Source organism: Pleurodeles waltl, chromosome 1_1, assembly GCF_031143425.1.
Source record: "Pleurodeles waltl isolate 20211129_DDA chromosome 1_1, aPleWal1.hap1.20221129, whole genome shotgun sequence".
Classification (NCBI taxonomy): Eukaryota; Metazoa; Chordata; class Amphibia; order Caudata; family Salamandridae; genus Pleurodeles; species Pleurodeles waltl.
The window spans coordinates 957059806-957083028 of record NC_090436.1 but is presented as its reverse complement, the minus strand read 5'-3'; the positions used below and the strand labels follow the sequence as shown (position 1 = coordinate 957083028).

At 42.1% G+C, this 23223-nt stretch overlaps 1 protein-coding gene across 1 annotated transcript in view; it reads left to right on the top strand.

Annotated features, from left to right (window-relative positions):
• BANK1 (B cell scaffold protein with ankyrin repeats 1) overlaps window positions 1-23223 on the top strand; it is a 2047355-nt gene that overhangs the window by 1572876 nt on the left and 451256 nt on the right. The window lies entirely within an intron of this gene.

Here is a 23223-nt window from a genome sequence, read left to right as displayed (position 1 = left end):
GGCCTCAAGGCACCTTTGCTGGGCTGAGGAGGTTACGCCCATAGGAGCTGTGATCTCCTCAGCCCAGCAAAGTTCAGCTCAGGCAGCCAGGAGTCTGCGCAAATCGCGCATGTCTGCTCCTGGCTGCCTACCTGAACATGAAGAGTGTCTGTCAGGCTGACCTTTGTTTAGCTTGACAGACACTCTTCATGGGGGGCAAAAGGTGGGGGGGCGTGGCCCCTCTGCCCTAAAGGACGGGCCGCCACTGTCTATCTGACTATTTGCGACCAGTCAAAATACATTGTATTTTAAAGAAGATTGAGGGAGTTGGGTTTACTGAGATTTATGACTATAGTTATTTTTTAATTGCATTTTTTTGGTACTCAGTACTCTCCAGCTACTTACTACCCATGATGTACAGAGTCATGCTGGTGTGACGTAAATTTGATTTTCATTGTGTGGCTATTTTGAGTCTTATTGGCTCAGTAGTTTTGGGCTCACTCCTTATCCAAGCTATGTGCAACCTAGACCACAGTTGTTTTTAATTAACCATTTGTGATTTGGGGCAACATTTCCATATTTCCCTCACATGTAAAGTTTTCTATTCAATGTGTTGCTGCTTCTGCTCCTTTCTGCTTGCTCTTGCTGTTTATTCTCTACCGTTTACCCACAACTCATAGTGTATGTTGACACGTTACAGATTTTAACCTTTATCTTCTGATTGAATCTACTGGTTTTGCTCTCAATCTGCCTCAGTCGTGAAATTACTTATAACTATTGAGGGCCTGATTTAGAGTTTGGCATAGAGATTACTTTGTCACAAACATTAAGGAGCATTTTGTCTGTTAAACCTTCAGTCAACCTTTTCTACGCTCAGTCAGGGAGGCCGTTAGATTCCTGATTGTGGTACCCCCATTGGGTACACCATAAGAAAACATATTCAGACAATCAATACACCTTAATCAGACCACCTGCTGTAAACAGGATGGGAGGTCTGATGTCATTTTTTATTTTCTGTCATTGCCACAAAAAAACCTGCCTTTCAAAGACAGAAAAAAAAAAAATGACCCCGCCACAAATTTTGGGAGAAACCTTTCAGGGCCTGTGGGTCATTAGTTGTTTGTTTTTCATTAACAACTCCTCTGAAGGTACTGAGATCACCACCAGTAATCTTGTCATTTGACAGGTGGTAGTCAAACAGTGGTGGCCATTGGTGCCTGAGACATTAAGTTGGCAGTAGAAAACATTTATTAAAAATCCACCAGCTGACCCTAATGTTCTCTCTATTTCAGGCCTATCTTCCTCTTCCCGGGCCCCGACAACATTTTTGAAAAATTAGTCAACTAACAACTTATTTCTTTTCTTGTAGATTTTAGCATCCTTCATCCCTAGCACTCTGGTTTCAGTCCCAGGCACTCCAGATAATCTGCTCTTTTACAAGTATTAGAAAGTATAAAAGTGAAAAGCATTGAATGCTGTGGTAATTCTCTTAAATTTGTCCGCTGCATTTGATAGTGTGTCCCATCCAGTACTCCTTGAGCGTCAATGGGAGATCGAAATCTGTGGCCAGGACCCTGGTGCTGCGCTGTTGAGGCATTAGTTCCTCTGATAGAAAAGATGTTAACAAAGCCTGAGAGAGTGATGTTCTCATAATGGCTGTGGTAGAGGAATGCGCAAAATATTCTAGTGTCCTTGCTTGTACTGAGGAGGTTGGTGATGTAGCCTAACGGAATATAGCAGAAACGGGATCAGGGAAGGCAGAGAAATTAAGTTGATCTGGCATCTTGAATGTGGAAGTTAGGAGCAAATCAGACCCTATAAAGCATGTATGTATGCATTAACAATTTGTATAGCACAACAAATACCAAAATCGTATCCTGGTGCTCTCCTGAAAAACTGTAAGAGGGTACAGAAGCCATTTAAAGCTTAGGAAATATTCGAGTTTTTAATACCTTATGAAATTCTAAGAGGTTGTATAGCAGCATGAGATCCTGAGGTAATGACTACCAACCTGGCACCTGTCACTGAAAAGTCTCGCCCTCCTAACCTTGACGTCTGCATCCTAGGAACGTCAAGTAGTCAGGCACTGGCAGATCGCAAGCAACACGAAGAACAGTAGAACTGAAATTTCTCATGCAAATATATGGTTGATCTGTGCCATGTAAGCCATTAGATACCATTAAAAAATCCCTAATTTTGACCTACTTGGCTATAGGAAGCCAATATAGGGCTCTTAGTGATTATGAAGCAGATGAACGTTTCGGGGCATTCAGAGCCAGCTGAGTTTCAGCATTTTGAATCATCTGCAAGTGTTTCATAAATTCTGTAGATGATCCTCAATGCAGAGAATTACAATAGTCAAGCCTGCTTAGGTTGGTGACTATGACAGCTGGGCTCTAGTTTGTGTTGGCAGAAAGGGTAAGCTCTTACATAACACTCTCACACCATTAATGCCTAGACAAAGTAAGGTCTTGGTGTATTTGGACCACTGGATATCAGAAACTGGAATGGGTAGGGAACCGAGCTGAGTGGACCAAATCCCAGGTGGAAGGGGTTTTGGGAAGTTTTTCCCTGCAATCAACAGAATCTCTGTTTTTCCAGAGTTTAACTTTAGAGAGTCCTTACTCATCCACCTAGTCCCTGCCACCATATACTCCCTTAAAGTTTTCCCTGATTTCTGTGCCTTGGGTCCGCTGAGATCAATGGTACTGTCTCAGTCAAAGAGCCGGTGAACTTAAATCTAAATGAGTAAGGCCCACCAGTGGTTGAACAAATAGCTTGAACAAGATGGAGCTCAAGTAAAAACACTTGGCATCCCCCGGTCCATTTACCTAAACCAGGACCGACAAACTCCCAGTTGCACAGCCTGCTTGTGCTCTGATTGGTATGATTTCAGCCATTTAAGAGCAGATCCTACCATACTGATTTGACACAACCTCTGCAAAAAAACAGCTCTGGGAGATGGTGGTTGAAGGTTTTGGAGAAGTCAAAAAGCACCAAACCAAGGCATTATGACAGTCAGCAAGCTGACAAGGATCATTAAGAATAGAGATCAAAGTAGTCTCAGTGCTATGGCCTTTTTCGCAATCAAGATTGTACATCGTCAAACAACCTATCCTCTTCCAAAACAAGAGAGTTGTAAGTTAATGCTCTTCTCTAGATTTTGTATTGGAAGGGGCAAAAGGGAAACAGGTCTAACATTCCCCATTGCCTTAGGATCTTCATTGGCCCTTTTCAGTCAAGGGACAATGATAGTCTATTTCAGAGACTTGTTACACAGAACCAGCAGAGCATGAATAACTGAACGTGGCCCCATCTGAAGGATTTGAGAGGGGCATGGGTCAAGAGGAGACCCTGAACTGGTTGTAACCAATAGCTTGGCAAAGTGAACCAAATTCATTGTCTCAATGTCGCCACCTGTCAATGAATCTCTTCACTAGATTTACTTGAAGAGGCTAGGACCTCCTCTAATGCTTGAGAGTATAAATAGAAAAGCCTTGAAGATGGTACTAATTTTGCATTCAAAAAGCACGTGTAATGCTCACAAATGGGACCTCCCCACGTCTGTGTCTTTTAAAGATTCTAAATTAGAGAAAGCTTCTCTGGTGGAGATTTGTGCTTTAATAACTTTGCCAGCATAATATATAGCTTTTGTGTAGCTTTATCACAATAAACACTCGTTATTATTCAAGGTAACCCAAAGGCAGATATACTTACGCTGTTAGTCCTGAGGGCAATTTGGACCCGGTGGAAGCTGGAGACTGCCTCCTATTAGTAAGGCTACTCAAATAACTGAAGAGAGTGAAGTAGTAAGAACTTACACAAGAACCCAAGGAAGGATCCAAAAGCACAATAAAGTGCACACACAGAAAAACACCCAGGAGAGAGAATATGTCAGCAATGGTAGAACTCACGAACCACAGACGTTTCCAGGCACAGGCAGAGTATAGAAAGCAGTGCCAGTTTAAATATTGTCACAAGGTCTTTAAACAGTGAATTGAAGGACCCTCAAACCGAAAGTCAGTGGTGGAAATGTTGGTGTGGAAAGTGGGTCACTAAGGAAACAGAGGTTGTAAAAAGGTATTGGACATGTTTAATCTGGCAGGAATCTAATTCCGCAAAAGGCATGGAGCACAATGACCAAACAATCTCCACTGTTGACCTCGTGACCATTGCTACCATTCCCCAAAAACTGCCAACTGGGGACCACTAAACGATCATGGTGAAAATGGAGCAGCAGACTAGACGTTTGTGCCAACAGCTGAGATCCTGCGGCCTTCAGGAACCACATGGCAGGTGCTTACACATGAGGAAGGTTTGTGCTTCATTTTGAGGGAAAATTCTGTCGATTTCTTTTTTCATTTGACAGTTTTTTTTTCGTTTAGGAATCCCCTTGCAATATTTAGTTTTTCACACATGTTCTCTGCGAGATCTGTCCAGCTAGAAACCAAATTTTCCAGGATTTACATTATATTACTTGGCTGGATTTTTCTTTAAAAGATCCTGCACAATTCGTTCTCTTGATCAAACCTGAACAATTCTTTTGCTGGAAAGGATTTGTTCAGGACTGTGATAATTCTACTGACCAGATCTCTTCGGATAAAGTGAATTAAGTCTGCGTGGACTGTTTGTTGTTTTGTTGAGTCCCGTTAAATACTTTTGGATAATGTATTTGAAGACGGTCCTGTACTTTCAGAGGAAGCTACTGAGCTGTGCATGATTTTCAGTTAAATTTAAAAACAAACGTTTTCCTGCAAGTGGAGGGAGTCGGTGATTCACCCTCCTGAAGATTACTGGCTGAAAACAATATGGAATAACTGTAACATTCCTATTCTGTGAGAAAAACAATTTACATCAAGGTAAATGGACCACGCCGCAACAGATTCCGCATCTAAACAGACTCGGTCTCAGCTTTCATCTTCCCTAATTATAATTATTGGCTGGCTGTTCCTCTAGTGTTGCTGTTTTCGATAATACGGTTTTTGTACTGCATGTTTGTATTTATTACTTTCACCTACTAACCATAAGGAACTTTTCCCAAAAATTACTTTTTATTGTTGGTTTTGAACATAAGGGCATTTTACTTAATTCATTTGAAACCTAGTGGGTGAGGGAATATATATCCCTCCAAACAACTATTTCCTGTGCTTTGGTTTCTTCTATTTCCAATTACACCCTATATTTTTACTTAAAAAAGTTTTTGCTCTACCTTTTGGACGTTTATTTGTTTAGATTCATTTTTGTTTTCTGTTTCTCATTAAATGGCTATGTTTACTCAAATATGTAAGTTATTTATTTCGGGGGTACCTATAGTGCGATGTGCAGATTAGGGTTGACGTACTAAATCCTGCTTGTTTCTCTGGACTAGGCTGTGTCCTTAATCGTTGCCCAATAGACCTGGTTGTCACAACTGCCTGCCATTGTGCTGGTGAGCCTTAAAGTTAATATGATTAACTCTTTAAGTCTGATCTATATTCCACCACTTTGAGCATCCTCCAGTGACAGGGCAGTCAAAGGTCCTTGAACATCCCTCTCCTCCCCTCGGATTTCTCTTAGGGTGCCAATAGCTCATTCATGAATCCTGCCCTTCTGGGCTGTTCAAGACATATTGTGTGGAACTCTTCTGATTATGCCCTCGGGTTCGGGTCGTCTAATTCAGCCAGATCATCTATTTATCTGCTTAACTGCAGTAAAGTCCAGATTCATGCCCTCACCAGGATGGACAACTTTGGTTATTTGGATCCAAAGAGGTCCTATGCCCTACCAACACATTACTTTATAAGAATACATACTTGTTAATTGCAATCCATTATTCTAATATGTTCAGGTTTACCACAATTCTGTTTGAAGCATGCAAATGATAGATAATTATTGAACATGCTATTGATGTGTCAGAGCTTTATAATGGTATTCTGACCCATACTGTCATACTATCATGAAATGAAGGTTTAAAATACATATGGGCGCACAGTGGTGTAGCCTTTAGTTTGTGTTAACATTTTGATGTTAACCCTAGACTCTCGCTTGAGGCTGGCTTAGCTGCCTTTTCTATGGTTGTGGGGACTATCGTGTGCAGAGCGATGATGCAGCCAGCAACTCTTTACTGATATCCACACACTGCCAGTGATTAGGCACACAATTTAACTGATGTGCGTATTTGTCTACTCAGTTCAAAAGATATTACTGAACTATGTTGATTAATTATGAGAAGAAACAGTATGATGTGCATTTCTTGACTGTTGGAAATAAATATGTTTTCATCTGCTAATGATCATTGCACAAAGAAATCTCGCTGGGATTAATTAGGAGCATATTTTGGACTCCACAATGTGTAAAATATGACAAGGTATAGAATATTCTTTGGGGTATGCAAACAACGTGTACTCATGGGTCTGCGGTGGCCATTTCACTTGAAGTCCCACGGTTGCATATTTTAGTTCAGCACCTATGTCACATATTCGTTTCACGATGTTGGTGCTATGATGCAATCTGTGTGTCAGGTTACCACAAGGAGGCCCCTGATTTGTGTGAGTAGGAGACATTGGGCGTCTGTTGTGAGGTGTTAGGGGATGGATGAACTTTCAGGCACTTGTCAGAGTGTTCTCTGTAGCATGCCATGTGCCTGGGGAATACAAATTAACACTTCCTAAAATATAAAAAGAAAAAGGTAGTGGGTGAAAAGCGTGCATTATTCTCTGACAATCACTTAGGGCCGCTTATTGTGCTCACTGAAACACTCCGAACAGGGATCAACATTATGTAAATTAGTCTGGCTGCTTCTACAATAAAATCACGGTACCCTGCACTGCCAGGCCTAGTCTCTTCTAAACAGAAACAAAAGCAATCACAGACCAGTTTCAGCCTTGTTCAGCCTCATCAGTGAGGTGCAGCTTGAGTGATATGGTACAGTGTGCTATGGGCGCTATGGGACACATGTTCAGGCACATCTGTTAGGGCATATCACTGAGAAAAATAATGTGTCTCACCCCTCTTACTAAAACATTTGTACTCCAGAGTATCTAGATCAGGGGTCTCCAGTGGGTTGCTCAGGAGCCACGAGGCGCTGGTTAGCAGCCAGTAGGTAGTTCTTGGACATGGTGCCCTCTCTAGTATGTGAGCAGCAGTCATCACTGCTGAGTTGCAGACCCTAGAAGCGGCAGCCAGAGAAATGAATCACAAAGCTGCGCGCTGAAACACTCTCACTATGATACAGACAGCAAGAGGCATGCAACATAACCAACCACTAGATAGCAATGCCACCTTCTAAGTAAGCCTCAGTGCTGTCAGTCACATTGTGTATGTAAACTCTGGTCTGGGAAAGAATAACTTAGTAGGTCAAATATGGAACAGTAGGCGATGGAGTGAAACTGTGCAAACTTAGTGATGGGCACATGTGGCACATATCTCTGCATAGAAAAGATAGAGGAGGCAGAGGTCTCCACATGTAGATTTGTGAACTGCATTTTGTAGTTCCTTAGCTGTACTATACTTTAATAGTGCTACTATAGTACCACTAAATTACTACAAAATGCAGTTTGTTGATCGGGGACTGAAAGTTTAAACTCACACCATCTCTAGTAAGCCTTGGACTACCCAATCTCGCTACCTGGAGAGAGTCAAGTGCTAAAAGGGAGAACTTGCTCATTCAAATCGAGGGCAACTGTAATGTAGCCCAACAATGTAAAACAATTTCAGTTGTCACAACTAATGCCCAGTAACCTTGACTGTCCAGGGTCCCAAGAAATGGCCTCACTCTGTTATTTGTAGTAGGTGGCTTAACAGAGATAACAAATGGTGTAGAATAACATGAAGGTTATTAATGTTCAACCAGAGACTTTTTGTGGATATTGTCTGCAAAGGAAAGTGTTTGCTACCTATCAATTCACTGTTCAGCATTAGACGTTAAAGTATGGATAATGGTTAAAGTTTGAGAACTGCAGGCAACCTAGTACACCTAATTATACCAAATTCACAGCAAAAGGATTCGGTCTGTAGATCGATGGAACAGTTAAAGAGCAAACAATAATTTCTGTTTCCTTCATAATTCACTTTACACTATGTAAATTGATGCATGACCCATACTTTAGCAGTCATGAATAGGGTGATGTTTTTTTTAGTGTTAGTAGTATTATTATTATCCCTTTGGACAATGCACCTGATACTTTTCTTCGGAATTTTCATGTATTTTTATTATTAACGTTTTGTGTTGCAATTTATTGTTATTATTGCTAATATTGTTCTATTGCTATTATCATCATTATTGTTATCACGCTCATGGACAACTTTATTAGTATGATTATTAGTATCATTGCTGTACTGCACTGGAAATACTGAAGTATTACACATACTGTAAGAAACAAATCTCCGCACACTTTATTGGACATTTATAAAATTACCCTGAGAACAATGCAAGCAAGCATTGATAACTCCTCCTCTCCATAATCCTTCCGCTCGGCTCCCTGACACACAACAATCCCTGCCAGTCTTTCAATTCCACCAAAGGCCTTAGCACAGAGGCGGTAGTCCCTTCCGAAAATATAAGCACAAAACTCAGCGGCAGTGGATTCATGAGCAGAATTTACAGAGGCTAAGATGGAGCACGCAGCAATCCGAAGCTGGCGCTCCCAAAATTTCCCCAAAGGTTTCTAATGGGAGAAATTCCGAGAAGACTGTTAAGTATTTATACCCACGATTCTCTCTGTAAACCCAGCACTGCAGCGCGCGCCTGCTTCACGATAGAATGACCTCAGCTGACTCCGTAAATGAGCCCGCGAGATGAAGAGAATGCTCTCGGAGTTCGAAAATGCCAACAAAGCGGACGTTTTAATGGGCATTGTAATTACACTTATTATAGTCAGATATTTGTACGAGGCCGACACATTCGGCGACTCCACGCAACAAGGGAAAACGTGTACACAAAGCGTAAATGAAAACGTAAACGATATTGCAGGAACGCAACAAAATGAATAGGTGCTTTAGGAAACAGAAAGCGAAAAGTTAATGGAGCAAAACGCTGGATGCTAAGGGTTATCGGTTTCTGGAAATAAGTGAATGCTGGTATGGCATTTAGGGGAAAATTTATGAAAAGTGGGGCTGCACTTAGAGCAGCCCACTTTTCTTGCACCCTTTAGCCCCCCCAACGCCACCATGTGTGTGCCCTATTTGAGATACAGTGCACCATGGTGGTAATTAGGGGATTAGCATCATCATTTTTTCTGCTAGTTCGGCACTTTGCCGGATTAGTGTAAAAAATTGGCATAATTTAGCACAAAGGGTTACAAAGTGGCTCAATTTGTAAATATGGCGCGGGGATTTTGGCCTCGCTGGGCCACATTAGTGTAAAAAAAAAAAAATTACACTAATGTGGCGCAAGGAGGCACTAGGGGCTCTTAAATATGCCCCTTTGACGATAATTCTGCAAAGCACCAAGAGGCCCATTGAAAACAATGGGGCCCAGATTTAAGAGGTCATCTTTTTGATGCTAATGTTGCATTAGATGGGCAAAAACGCTGTGCCATATTTACCAAGTGGCGCAATGCATGCATTGCACCACTTTGTAACCCTTTGCGGTACATTATCCCTGCACCAGGCATAATGTATACAAAGGGGGCATTCCCCCATTAAGGGGGCAGAAAAAATGGCACAAGGAAATCTATGAGATTTCCTTGCACTATTTTTTCAGTACTTTTAACGCCTGCTCAGAGCAGGCGTTAAAAGGGGACATGCCATTGAATACAATGGGCCCGTATGTACTCTGCAGGAGTAGCCCCAACATTTTGGCTCTACTCCTGCAGAGTACATCAATAGTGTCAAAAATGCCCCCTACCCTGCGCCATGGTGCACTGTATTTTAAATACGACGCACACATGGTGGTGGTAGGTGAGAGCTAAGGGGCGCAAGGAAAGTGGCTCTGCATTGGGTCCAAACAGGCATTGATTCACAGTCAGGTCCTGTGGGCTGGACGGGGGCCGGGTTGCAAATGCAGATGCTGTGCAGACCTAAACCTGCATGAATAATGAGCATTGCCAAAGCCAATAGGTCTACCTTCATAATCTAAGGGCCTTGCACCAATGCGTCTTAAAATAAATGTAAAGGAAAACGTTTCAAAATGATGGAGGTAAAGCAAAGATATAGCTTAAGGTATTTCAAAACTGTGCATCAAATTTAATATTCTCAACCTTTATAAATAATAGCCTAGTTTATTTTTCAAATACTTTTCTCTCTGGGAACTCTGAACATACATTAAAAAGAAAGAAGGAGAGGGCTGTGCTTGGAACATAGTTCAGTGCATCTCTGTGAGGATAAAGGGAAGCAGTGGAATCTGTGCATTTGCAAAGTCTCCTGTCATGTCCTAGGTGCAAAATCAGTTAGGTCAGTAGTGTCAGTAACAGGCATCTGCTTTGCAGATGCTCAAATTCTCCTCTTATTCCCTGATTGTGCTGCTTAGATCGTTGCATAAAGCTTTGCCAATCTTTCCCTCAGTTTCAGAAGTGATCAGAAGGGTGATATGTTTGTAACACTTGCCAGAGGCCACATGAAAGAAGAAACCAATAAAAATAAAATAGGCACACTATGCAGATCCTGTCAGTTAGGAGTTTTATAAACACACACATCTAAGGAGCTTGTTTAATCAAATATTTGAAGATGCAGTACATTAAATACAAGTGCCTTAAAAGGGTTGTGAGTTTTATGTCGAATTATGGTGACCCTTGCACAGTTATGACAAATAAATTCAAGTGAAGAACCAGTATGTGGAGGGAATTAGCACTGCAACCCCACCAACCTCTTTTGGACACCACATCATTAATGAATTTAGGATCACAACCAGAAAGTGACACCAATTTCAAGAGATAAGTGTAGTATGAGGGCCACTGTCACATGACCTATGTCCGAGAGACATCACCCTCAAAAGACCTATGGGGGACAAACCATGGAAAATGTCAAAGTAGAGTTGAGATGTGATCACTCTTTCAGTGCCAACCTAACAACAACAATGGCCACCCCTGGCAACCTCTAGAAGCGATGATCGTAGGAAGCAAGGCCACCGTCGGCCCATCTCTTTCACCCATCAGCCTTCATCGTCATCATTGAGTGCATGGACTGGTACATAATGCTCAAGCCTGAGACACACAGGTGCAAACGTGTAAATTGTAGTAGTGATTACTCGTAAAATGTGCATCTGAAATGTAGTTGTCCCACTCTATAGAATACAATCTTAGTTAAAGTTACTCATCAGACAATGCACAGAAAATTCACACCAGTAGTAGTAACATCTAACAGGCAAATTTACTGTACATGACATGGTCAAGTGACACATTTAATTTGCTATGTTTCAAAATCATGCAATACATAGGGGCCATACATTTTGTTGCCAATAGTGTTTGTGCAATCCCACTGCTAGCAATGCACTCACTAATTAAGAGGCTGATACAATAGATTTATCATAAAACATAAAATTGACTTGTTTTCGTCTTCTTTTTGAAAGTAGAATTCCTAGAGATTACGTAGAGAGCTTGAGAAATTCGTGAAGTGCTTACAAAAACTTCAGTTGTCATGCATTATTGTATTATGCTATCATGTGTTATTGTTAACTTTAAAGTATACAACTCCGCAAGGATATCAAGAGTTTGAGACATGGTGGGGACAGAAGGTCAAAGGTTAGACAAAAGAAACTAAGCAGGTCTTGAGAGCTGGTCTGGACTGAACATGATCACCAATTGCTAACATAATGACATGAGTACTCCAGTAATCATTTTTCTGCAAAATAAATGCATTAGTCACCCTCACACAGTGAGGAAATGCTAGATAGAAACAAAGGGCATAGAGTTTGCAGCAAACTGAAAACCATCCATTTTCTGGAAGAAACTCTAAAGGGAGGAGGTAGGGTCACGGCTTGTTTTTTTGCCTACTTGAAAGATTCAAATTGAATACAGGGGCAGTTCTACAACATTGGGAGCTTCCTAACTATCGAAAATGGCTATGGTCAATAGCAGGGAAGCCAGTTGAGAGGCCCAATAAATTCAGAATCCCCACTCACGAATGTATACATTTGTTTCATATCATCAACCAGAGACATTAATAGATGCCATACCACTGCCGGAAAGGAGCCTTCCTTGGCTCATATCCAGATTCTCATTTTCCTAAGTGAGCACTTGTAGAGTCATGACAAGGGGTTTCTCCAAGACCTTATAAGGGAAAGAGAGCTGGAAGATTTAGTAAATGTTGGTGGGATCTGAAGATGTTTTCATTACTGGAATGATCAGTTGAAAGAAAATCTGTCCGGTTTCAAAGAATGAATTGATTGTGGCTGAAAGGTGAGTACTGAGTATGTAATGTGCTGCTGTAGCCAGCTTGGAAGAACAGGGATCTTTAAAAAGCCCTGGAGGACAGCAGCGCAAGAGTAAGTCAGTCAGATCTGCTTAAAACAAAAGGCAATGTTGGAAAAAGACCAGTTTCTACTTTAAATCATATAGGGATTTGACATCTTTGTCCCTGGTGACTTGAGCTTGCTAAAAAGCAATTTGAGATCTAAATATTGCCATTTTAGCATGGAAGCACATAGAAAGATTTACCACAATGAAGGGGTAGCAATAACTACATAGCTGGAAACATCTCTTAAACGACAACGGGTACCTTGTGTATCAACATAGTTAATGATCAACTTAAACACATAGCACTATTCTCCATTGTAATCATGACACCATTTGCTGTCTAACTTCACCCAGTTGTTTTGAAGCTCCTTGTTAATCCATTTTGGGACTTTTCTGTGTTAGGATGATTCTTGCTGTAACCAAAACAGGCACCTTATAATGCAGATTTTAGCTGGCGTGACTTGTAATCCAAACTACTCAAGGTCTACAGGAACTTCAAACGCCAACCCTCCACAGAAGACCACTTCAAACAGCTACCACCCACCAACACCATAACACACCTGCTCACAGAATGGAACCCCCTCACAATGAAAGACACTGACAAAATCATGAAAACCATCCACTCTGGAGCACCCACCAACCCTTGCCCACACCACATCTACAACCTGGGAAGAACCATAAAAAGCAACTTCCTCACCTCCATCATCAGCACATCTATCCACACAGCATCATGTTCCCCAACATAGCCCTTCCAAAGGGACCATCAGCTAACCCAGAAGAAGTCAACAATTACAGACCCATCTTTCTCCTGCCTTTTCCATCTACAGTCATGGAGAAGACAATCAACATGCAACTCTCCGCCCAACTTCAACTGAACCAGCTCCTGGATGTCAATCAGTCGGGATTCTGCAGCAACCACAGGATGTACACAGCCTTCATAGAAGCTGCTGATGACATCAGGACCATCATGAACACAGGAGAAACTACAACCCTCAACCTCCTCGGACGGTGGTAAATGAGATATCCAAACACCAGGAAATCAGCATGATCAACCATATCTAAAATCTGATTCCACAAGGCCAACTGTTTCAGAAAATACTGCTAGATTGTTCCAAGAGAGCATATAGGAATTCATTAAGACATTTTCTACTCAATAATCTCTAGACAACAAGACATAAGAACATTCTCACTGTCACTGAATAGGGTAATTTGGGGTAGTCAGAAATAGAAAATAGAAAGGGTGCGTTATAGTTGACAGACAAATATACACTTTCAAAACATATTATAGAAATTGAAGTAAACATAGCTGATTTTAGGTCCTTAAACATCAGAATTTCCAGGAACCAAGCATGCTTTAAGGATCTTAAAAAACTGCATATTGGATAGCTGATGACTGCTTTAGGAGTGCAGGCACATTATTTGGGACTCAACTTTAGTGCAGTTCAATCTCTCAAATCTGGATGTCCATGGTATGTAGGCCATTGTAGAAGGGCTTGTGTTGTTACCTATAATTTGGGAACCCACCTAGTTGTGGCAAATTATTAATATCATACTCAACTGAATGAGCTCTCAGTTTTGGACAATAGGCTTGCTGTGGGTGGAACAACAGCTTCACTTGCTGTTCCAGGGTGGGGTGACTGGGTCATTGCTGCAGTCCACAACAACAGTGTTGTAAATGTCCCCTTTTTGGATGGCCACCCCCACTTTTTGCTGTCAGATGCTGTGTTTTTTTACCTATAGTTTGCTGAGGCCTGCTAACCAGGCTCCAGCACCTATGCTCTTTCCCTTATGGTAAATGTTGAATTTTATAGGCCAATTGGCAAGCACCTTACCACCTCTGTAAGTCCCAGCGGTTTATTGGTTAACATGGGCTGGTGTCTGACCACTGCTCAGATGTCCAGCTCTAAAATGGCCCAGCCAGATTTCGTTGTGTTTGATAACAAACACTGTGCTTTTTAACCCTGAACATGATGCCCATGTTTAGAATTAAAAGGCAGTTGTCCAGGTGGCACCCTTAGAGGGTGCCCACCAAATTATCCAGTCCTGTACTGTTTTGGCGGGCTCTCCAGAGCTGCTGCTGCCACAGACAGAAGTCTGACCTCCAGTCGGTGGTGCTAGCACCTTGGCAGGACTTAAGACAAAGGACCTGGGCAGGAAGGAGGTTATACCTCCTCCTTTCCATGCTGGCTAGTGAGATAGGCATCAGGGCGATGAGCCTCAAAGGCTTCACCCACCTTCGATGTGCAAGTAATAGTGCCCCCTGTGGAGGACAAAGCCTTCTGCCCTGCCTGACCTGCCAAGTGGGAAATTAGCTATGCAGGAGGCATGCACCTCCCTCAAATTAGCCACACCTTTGAGGGTGGGCTAGGAGGTCTGCATGGCCAAGGAAGGTTTCTGCCATCTTGGCAGATCCCTAGAATAGTGGGTTCTGGGTAGAAAGTGACGTACTCCCCACAGGAAGTCATCACTGCAGGAGCGGACTCACCGCAGGGACAGTAGCCCATTGGCCGCTGTCTCTCACACCCTTAAACATCCCCTAAACAAGGATTTAAGGGGTTCCCCTGGCACCTGAACTTAGATCTTACCTGGACAAGAAGAGAGAAGCATCGACAACAGGACCTGGACTCCTGCCCCAGCGCAAAGCAGAGGACACAGAGTGACCTACAGAGACCAGTACTGGAACCATCTGCCAGGCATGTGCTAGTGGTCACCAAAACCACAAGGAAATTTCCCCTGACTGGTGGCACCAGCCCCCTGCAAATTGCAGAAGTAAAGAAGTGCTGAGGACGAAGATATATGACCCGACAGGCTCTGAGTGCCTGAGCCCCAAAAAACTTGGTGTCTAGCATCTAAGGAGTGGGAGTGAGGCCTGTGCCAAGTTCCAAGCCTCTACTTCCCACCAAACAACCTCCAGCTGCCATAAAGCTCATGAACCACCCTTTCAGCTGCCAAGGCTTGTTCGATGCCTGCGCGGAGACCAACTGCCATGCGATGTTCACCGACTTCAGAGGGACTGATGTTGCCAATGACCCCACTCCTGTGGGTTTGCAGCCTGAAGAAAGTGACTTCGACTGGAGCAACAAAGCAGCTTTGGCACAACCAGCCCGGTGATTGACAGCTAGGTGCTATCTCTGCACCCTGAGCCACCAAACAAGGTGGTGAAGATCCAAGCATCAATTCCTGGTCCTGGCTCCCCAAAGAACTCTACATCCGAAGGGTAGAGTGTGAGTCCACCCCTAATGGAGTGCAAAACGCACCAGCCACTGCAGGCCGTTCAGCACCAAGGACAGCCAAGTCACCTGTGCAACCAGACTCCCTGGGCCAGGTAACAAAAGTCTAACTGTTGACTCTTTGTCCATGTCCCTGCAGCATGTTAAGTTCCCATTGACTCACCGGAACTCACCCTAGAAGTGCCCGTGTGCACACTGCTGTTTTCACCAATGACTTCAATTGAAGCACTTTATGCGTGCAAAGTACTCTATTTTTTTAAAGACTTTAAAAAATCCACAACTGCGGTTGTATAAAAGCTACAAAGTTTGTTTTGATGTCTAAATTAAGATTAAAATCAAATCTAATTTTCTAAATTGGTGTCTTATTTCTGTTGAGTCATGACATTTACTTATTGTCCATGTTGTTAATATGAAATGCTTTACACGTGTTCCTCTAAGTAGCTTGACTGCTCTTTGCCACACTACCAGGAATGTGAACTAGGGTTTGCTGAGAGTGAATCTGAGGTGTACTTCTAGGCATTGTGTTGGTATTCCATGTTAAGACTACCAAGTCATACCGTATAATACCTTCACCTTGCTTTTAACAGTAATTAATTTCTGAGAGACAGTTACCAAGATATTGAGACAATAGGATAGACTGTCAAGGAAACAAACCGTTATGGTTAGGGGTAGGCTTAAAGAGGTTATTGAGCTGGAGGGATTTAAACCCTGGGTCACTAGTCTTAACACTGGATGATGCAGTAGGGAAGGGCAGATAAAGAGATTTAATGAGTTGAATGCTGAATCTGATTTACGTTGGATGGAACACTAACAATAACTGGCAGTTAAACATACCCTTAGAACCTTTGGCTTCACTTAGCAGAAGCAATCTCACATTGAAGCAAGGGTACGGATGAAAAATATATTAGACATTAGTATGCCATATGCCAGATGCTCTATTAGGATTGCAAAAATGTATGAGGCAGATCTGGTACTGAGACTAGGGTAACTGAAGATTTTGCATACAGTTGTCTTTCATATTGCAAACTAAGGGTCTGATTACAGTTTGGCGGATGGGCTACTCCACAGCAAACATGACAGATATCCCATCTGCGTTCCTACAAGTGTCTTACCTCCCATGGAATTTGTAATAAGGCAGATGGCATAAATGTCACATTTGTGATGGAGTACCCCTTCACCAAACTCTCAATCAGGTCATATGTACCACAGTTCTGGTGAAGGAGGCGATATTCATTAGGTATACATAGGATGGAGGACCTCTCTCCATATGGTATAGGGGTATAACACATTCAATCATTTTTTAATATGATGAGGTCTGAACTATCTACTCTCTTTAGGACAGGAAAAGGCCTAACTCCCAGTGTAGTTATGCTGAGTATGTTGGAAAATGTCAAACTGCCAAGTTACAAATCGACCCTATGGCTGATACTTGGCTGACGAGAGACTCTCCTTAAATGATAGAGGTCTTGTCTACCTGGTATTGGTGGGGGAGGAATATAAAGAATGATGTTTGGCAGCTGAAAAGCCTAAATATGTAGGACATGGATGCCTGGAGACACTTGAATAGATCCGGGCCCCATGATGGGATTTGGTCCTCACCTAGAGCTGAATATGGGAAGATGATGTTTACCAAAGGTGCAAGGGGCTTTGTGTGATGGGATGTATTGTCTCTTATATATACCATGTGATTGCACTAAGAACTATTGAAAGGTAAAGGCTTTTTAGGTTTGCTTAGTTGCTGATATTAATTTTCTGTCACATGGGATCATGGCATTACAAGTACTGTCTGATTGGCCATTGTTTTGTTCTAAACGAAGTGTTTAAAAATAAAATTCTCCCAGTGTAAATGCCCCAAGAATAATGCAAAAGAAAGTCCGGAGCTAGAAATAACCCTTCCCAAAATACCACAAACAGAAAGCATCATTTCCAAGATTCTTGTTGTGACGAAGATGATGACAGAGTACGGGGGAGCACTGAAAAAGCAAGACCCAAATCTTTGGATTACTTTCCCCTTCTAGGGTGTCCATCTGACTGAAGCATAAACTACTTAATGTTTATATGTTACTCAGCCCTGGGGAAGGTTTTACTTTGAGGGATGAACAATTACATTGGATTGATTACACTCACTACTAAATACAAAACATCAAACATGATTTAAGAATCCTTTAGGATTCTGTTTCCTAGAAAGCCAGTAAGCAAAAGTTAAACACATTACTCCTTTGTATATGCTTATTTATTAAGCACAAGTTTGAAAATTGTACTCTTATTTTACATTTTTATGTCACAGCTGTTTGTGCGTCAGACCTTATTAAGTAAACTTACAAGGGAGTCGCGAATAGGCCGATGGACCTTTTGTCTCGCTTCAAGGTTTTCTTACCATGTATCCTGTACCAATACAGATCAATAGCATCAACAACCAATAACATCAATAATCAATAGGAGTCAGTAATTTCCACTCGCCATGACCTCACGGCTATGAATAACCACACCTTTATGTAAAAGTTAGAATGTTAATTTCCCTAAATTGCCAATGCTAACGTTTCGTAACTTAATCTAAAAATCAAATGGTAAACATACAGAAAAAACACAGGCTGTTAAAAGCGGTGAAAGAATAGCAATCTAATCAAAGCTTGAGCTACCATACATTCCAAAGTTACAGTACAAATTAATAACAAGAATAACTGCGCAAACGATATAACATCACCAAAGAAAAGACATCAACGGTTATTACTTGTAGCAAACTTCATCAGTGAGAACCCTAACTAACACCAGATTAGAATTAGCATGTTTGAGCTTCATGCAAAACAATTTAGTCACACAAATTTGGAAAACCATCTACCTAAGGCTCTATCAAAATAGTGGTTGGTACCTAGAAACAAAAGCAAATAGACATAGCAATCAGTGAAGTCATGGTATACTGTCCTCAAGAGGGTTCAGCAAGCTGTGACAGTTTTCATCAAGAGGACATCAGTTCGGTCAGCAATGCATCAGGATTCAGCCTCAAAGTTAAGAAAAAGCAAAGTCTCTCTAAGCAGTAAAGTTAAGCACGTCCCCTCTCAAGACGGTTCAGGAAATAATGACCAAAGTGGCTTTTAGGACAGTTTGAAAGAAATGTTGTGTCTTCTCCTAGTGCAGTCTGGCTAAGTTAGATTTCCTAAAACTCTTCTCACATCCTAATTGGTCAGGGTATCGCAAGTTCTCACTTAGTCCAATTAAACTAAACCCTCAAATCTATAATTTTACTAGTATATGGTTCACATGTCAATGATTGGCTCCTATTCTTCCGCTCCCATCATTCAGCTCGTCAGGCATCAATATTGTTGCAGCTTACACTCCAGTTAGTGCGTCCATTGTCTTCTCCTGGGAAAGTTAGTCTTACACACATTTCATTTAACATTGTTACACTAGCAAGTACATTATCTTCTAGTAAGTAGTTTCTCGTGAGAAAGAACTTCAGCTACGAGCACATGGACAGTACAATGGAAAATCACAATTTAATTCTCTAGACAGCTGCTTTATTGAACACCTAAGCAAATGCAGCTTGACATGAGGCCGTGCAACTAGGCCAACACCTCGCTAAGTTAAGGCCTACGATTATTAAAGCTAATACATAATGCATAACCCTTAATATGACATAATACTACGTTAATCAACCATAAGTTCAACATTTCATAGTAACAAGCCATTAATAATTACACTTTGTGAACATTGGCGGCCACTATGGTAGGCACTCCTTCGAATGCATGCATTAATTTTCTCTAAGTTAATACGATTTCTACACAAATCTAACAATCAAAATACATGAATAGTCATGAGTAAACTCAGTGTTAACACAGCCTACCAGACAGCACAGCAGGGGCATTCAGAAAGCTGACCTAGGAATGTATTCTGCCCATTTAATACCATTTGCTTTGTGGTTTGTAACTCAAATGTTCTTGCTTTCCATTTTCTGGCTTTCTTTGTTTTGAGCTGTCCAGCTTGAGTTCATACCTTCCCTTTCCCACACCTTATTTATGGTATCCTTCTGAGTGCTCCCTTTCTATAAATCTTGTGCTTATCTCGTCACATTTGCTCTACATTGAAAGACCAAGGCCAAATTTCAGGTGCTGTCTTCTGAGGGCGCTTGTTTATTTTCTTTTTCTGGCTTCAAAGTGAGAGGATTTTTGTGACAATCTTGCTGGATACCGTGGGTTGGAAATAATTGTTTTTGAGCGCACAACATCATTTAAATGAACTATGTAATTATTTGAGGATATGTCAGAATTAGGAACCCAAACAAAGCACATTTTTTGTTATTTCTGAAGTGTGTTGGGAACAAATACTTTATTATGATCAAAACAAATCATTACACTGGTTGATGCAATTTCCCCCATTTTTGTCTGTACACTGAATAGTTTCATGTCTGTGCAAATGTGAAGGTCATTTTAATTGAAAATGTGTTGTGTGTAATGCCAGTGTACTACCACACCATGAATACTCCACTCTATGCCACTCTACTTTGCTATGCACCATTCCATTCCACACCACTGCACTCTACTCTGTACCACTCCACTTTACACCACTCCACGCTACTGCACTATGCACCTCTCCCCTGTACGCCACTGTACTCTACACCACTTCACACTACTCCTCTCTACTCAACTCTGTAGCACTCTTTTCTATGCCAATACACTCTTTGCCACTCTACTCTACATCACTGCACTGTTTGCCATTGCACTCAACACCACTCCAGTCTAGGCCACACTAATGTACACTGCACCATTCTACTCTATGCCACTGTACTCTATGCCACTCTGCAACACTGCATTCTACGTCACTGCTCTCTATTCAAATACACTCTACGCCAATGCACTTTACTATGGGATACTCAACTCTATGCCCCTGCACTCTACGCCATTCTACCATACACCCCTCTTATCCACACTGCACCACTACAGTCTATGCCACTGCACTCTACACCACTTTACTCTACACAATTACACTCTATGCTACTCCATTCAACTGCTCTGTACCCTGCACCACCTCATTCTACGCCACTTCACTCTACTCTGAAACAATTTATTCTACTCCACTCTACTCCACTCTGCACCACTCCAGTTTGTGCCACTGCAGTCTATGCCACTGAACTCTACACCACTCTACTCTTAATCACTACACTATGTGGCAATGCACTTTACACAACTTTGATTTGTCACTGCAGTCGATGCCACTGGACTCTAGTCTGCATCACTGTACTCTGCACCACTGTCCTTTATTACACTCTACTCCACTCTACACCACTCCATTCTAACACTCTACTCTGCAACACTGCAGTCTCCACCACTGAACTCTATGCCTCTCTTCTCTGCACCACTCCATTCTATGCTACTCCACTCTATGCCACTGCACTCTACAACACTATACTCTACTCTGCACCACTCTATGCTGCTATACTCTGCACCACTGTACACCACTGCACTGTATGCCACTCAAATCTACTCTGCACTCTTCACCACCACACTCTATGCCACTCAACTCTACTCTGCACCACTGCCATCTGCATCATTCAACTCTATGCCATGCCACTCTGCACCACTCTATGCCACTCTACTCTATGCCACTGCACTCTACACCACTTTACTCTATGCCACTCTACTTTACTCTGCATCACTGTACTTTATTCCACTGCTCTCTACAGCACTCTGCTCTACTCTACACCACTCCATTCTGACACTCTACTCTGCAACCCTGCACTCTCCGCTATGGAACTCTATGCCACTCTATGTTACTCCACTCTATGCCACTGCACTCTACAGCACTATACTCTACTCTGCACCACTGCCATCTGCATCACTCAACTCTATGTCACGCTACTCTGCACCACTCCATACCACTGCACTCTATGCCTTTGCACTCTATGCCACTCTTCTCTACTCTGCACCACTCTACTCTGCGCCACACCACTCTGAACTACTCCACTCTGTGCCACTGCACTCTACTATGCAACATTTTAATCTACGCCACTGCATTCTGCATTGTATGCTGCTGAATTAAACGCCACTATGCTCTCTGCCACTATACCCTGCAACCTCTACACCAGTGCTCTCTACACCAGTTCACTCTACTCAATGCCTCTCCAGTGTATGCCACTCTGCATAACTCCACAATATGCCACTTCAACACACAACACTCTCTGCTACTCCACTCTACAACACTCTACTCCACTCCACAACACTCTCCTCTACGCCACCAATGTTTAGCCATGTTTAACAGCAGCCCACGCTGGTATACAACGTAGCTAAACCACATTGGTAAAGTCAATAGCTCCTGCATAGGTGAGACGTATTGGCTTTGCCACTGCTTGTTGTACTGTGCTGCTCTACAAGTATACATCATTTTAATGTGCATTTATTTATTGCACAAAATTAGCTCAAAGGCATTAGAGTGGTTTACAAGAGCACCAGATTACATTGCATGAGGTTGGATTAATAGTTTTTAAGGCAGGGGTGATTAAGTGATTTGCACAGAATCACAGGATGTTCACCTAAGCCAGAACTCAAACCTGTTTACATATTGCCAAAGTCAGCATCTCTGGCCGTTAGACCACATCTCCTCACATACAGAATAACATTCATAGAAAATGAGCTATTTTTCCAAAAGGGTTGTTATAGGTACATAGGAACCAGGGAGGGCTGTGTAAAAAGTGAGGACGGACGGTCAAATTATGGGTTGAAATGAGATTAAGATCCATTTATTATCCTTTTTTCTTGTTTAGTCATCCTGGTGTGTTTAAACTATGGGGCATCCAATGCGTGCCACTTTTCTTGCGCCCCCCCCGACACCACCATGTGTGCGCCATGCTTAAGATATGGCGCACCATGGCAGTAGTAAGGGAACTAGCGTCAAAATGTTTGACGTTAATCCTGCAAAGCACATTGAGGTCTATTATATACAATGGTGTGCCTCCTTTTAACACCTGCTCTGTGCAGATGTTAAAAATGCTGTAGAAATTGGCGCAAAGAAATCTTTTAGATTTGTTTGTGCCATTCTTTTGGCACCTCTAACAGGGGTGACGCCCTCCTTGCACACATTATACCTGGCACAGGCATAATGTGGTGCAAGGGGTTACAAAGTGGCGCAATGCATGCATTGTGCTATTTTGTAAATCTGGTACAGGGATTTTGGCCCTGTTGGGCCACCTTAGTGTAAAACAAATGAGGCTAATGTGGGGCAAGGAGGTGCTAGGCCCTCTTAAATCCGGGCCTATGTCTTTAAGTTACAATAATTCAGAGGACTTTTGTTACACCTAGCAGACTGACCCGATTACATGGATTATTGCACAATTACTGATAGAGTTGCAGGAGGACGAATTACTTTTTTCTTGTGTCTCTCCGCTTCACGCTCCATGGTGGCATGGCACTTTGAACCCAAAGGATGTGAACTTGATTAGCGATATTGGAGCACTTGTCACATTCTTCACAATGTTACCTAATCTGAGTCATTTCAATTTTGCTTTTGTCTCTCCCCTTCATGCTTTATGCCTTTCAAAAAACCCTTGCAATTTGTAAATGCTTTACCTAAAGAAAACCACAGAAATCATCAAAGTGGCTCACCTGGCAGAGTGAGAGAGCCGATACCAGGATCTTCACTGCAGTTAGGGAAAC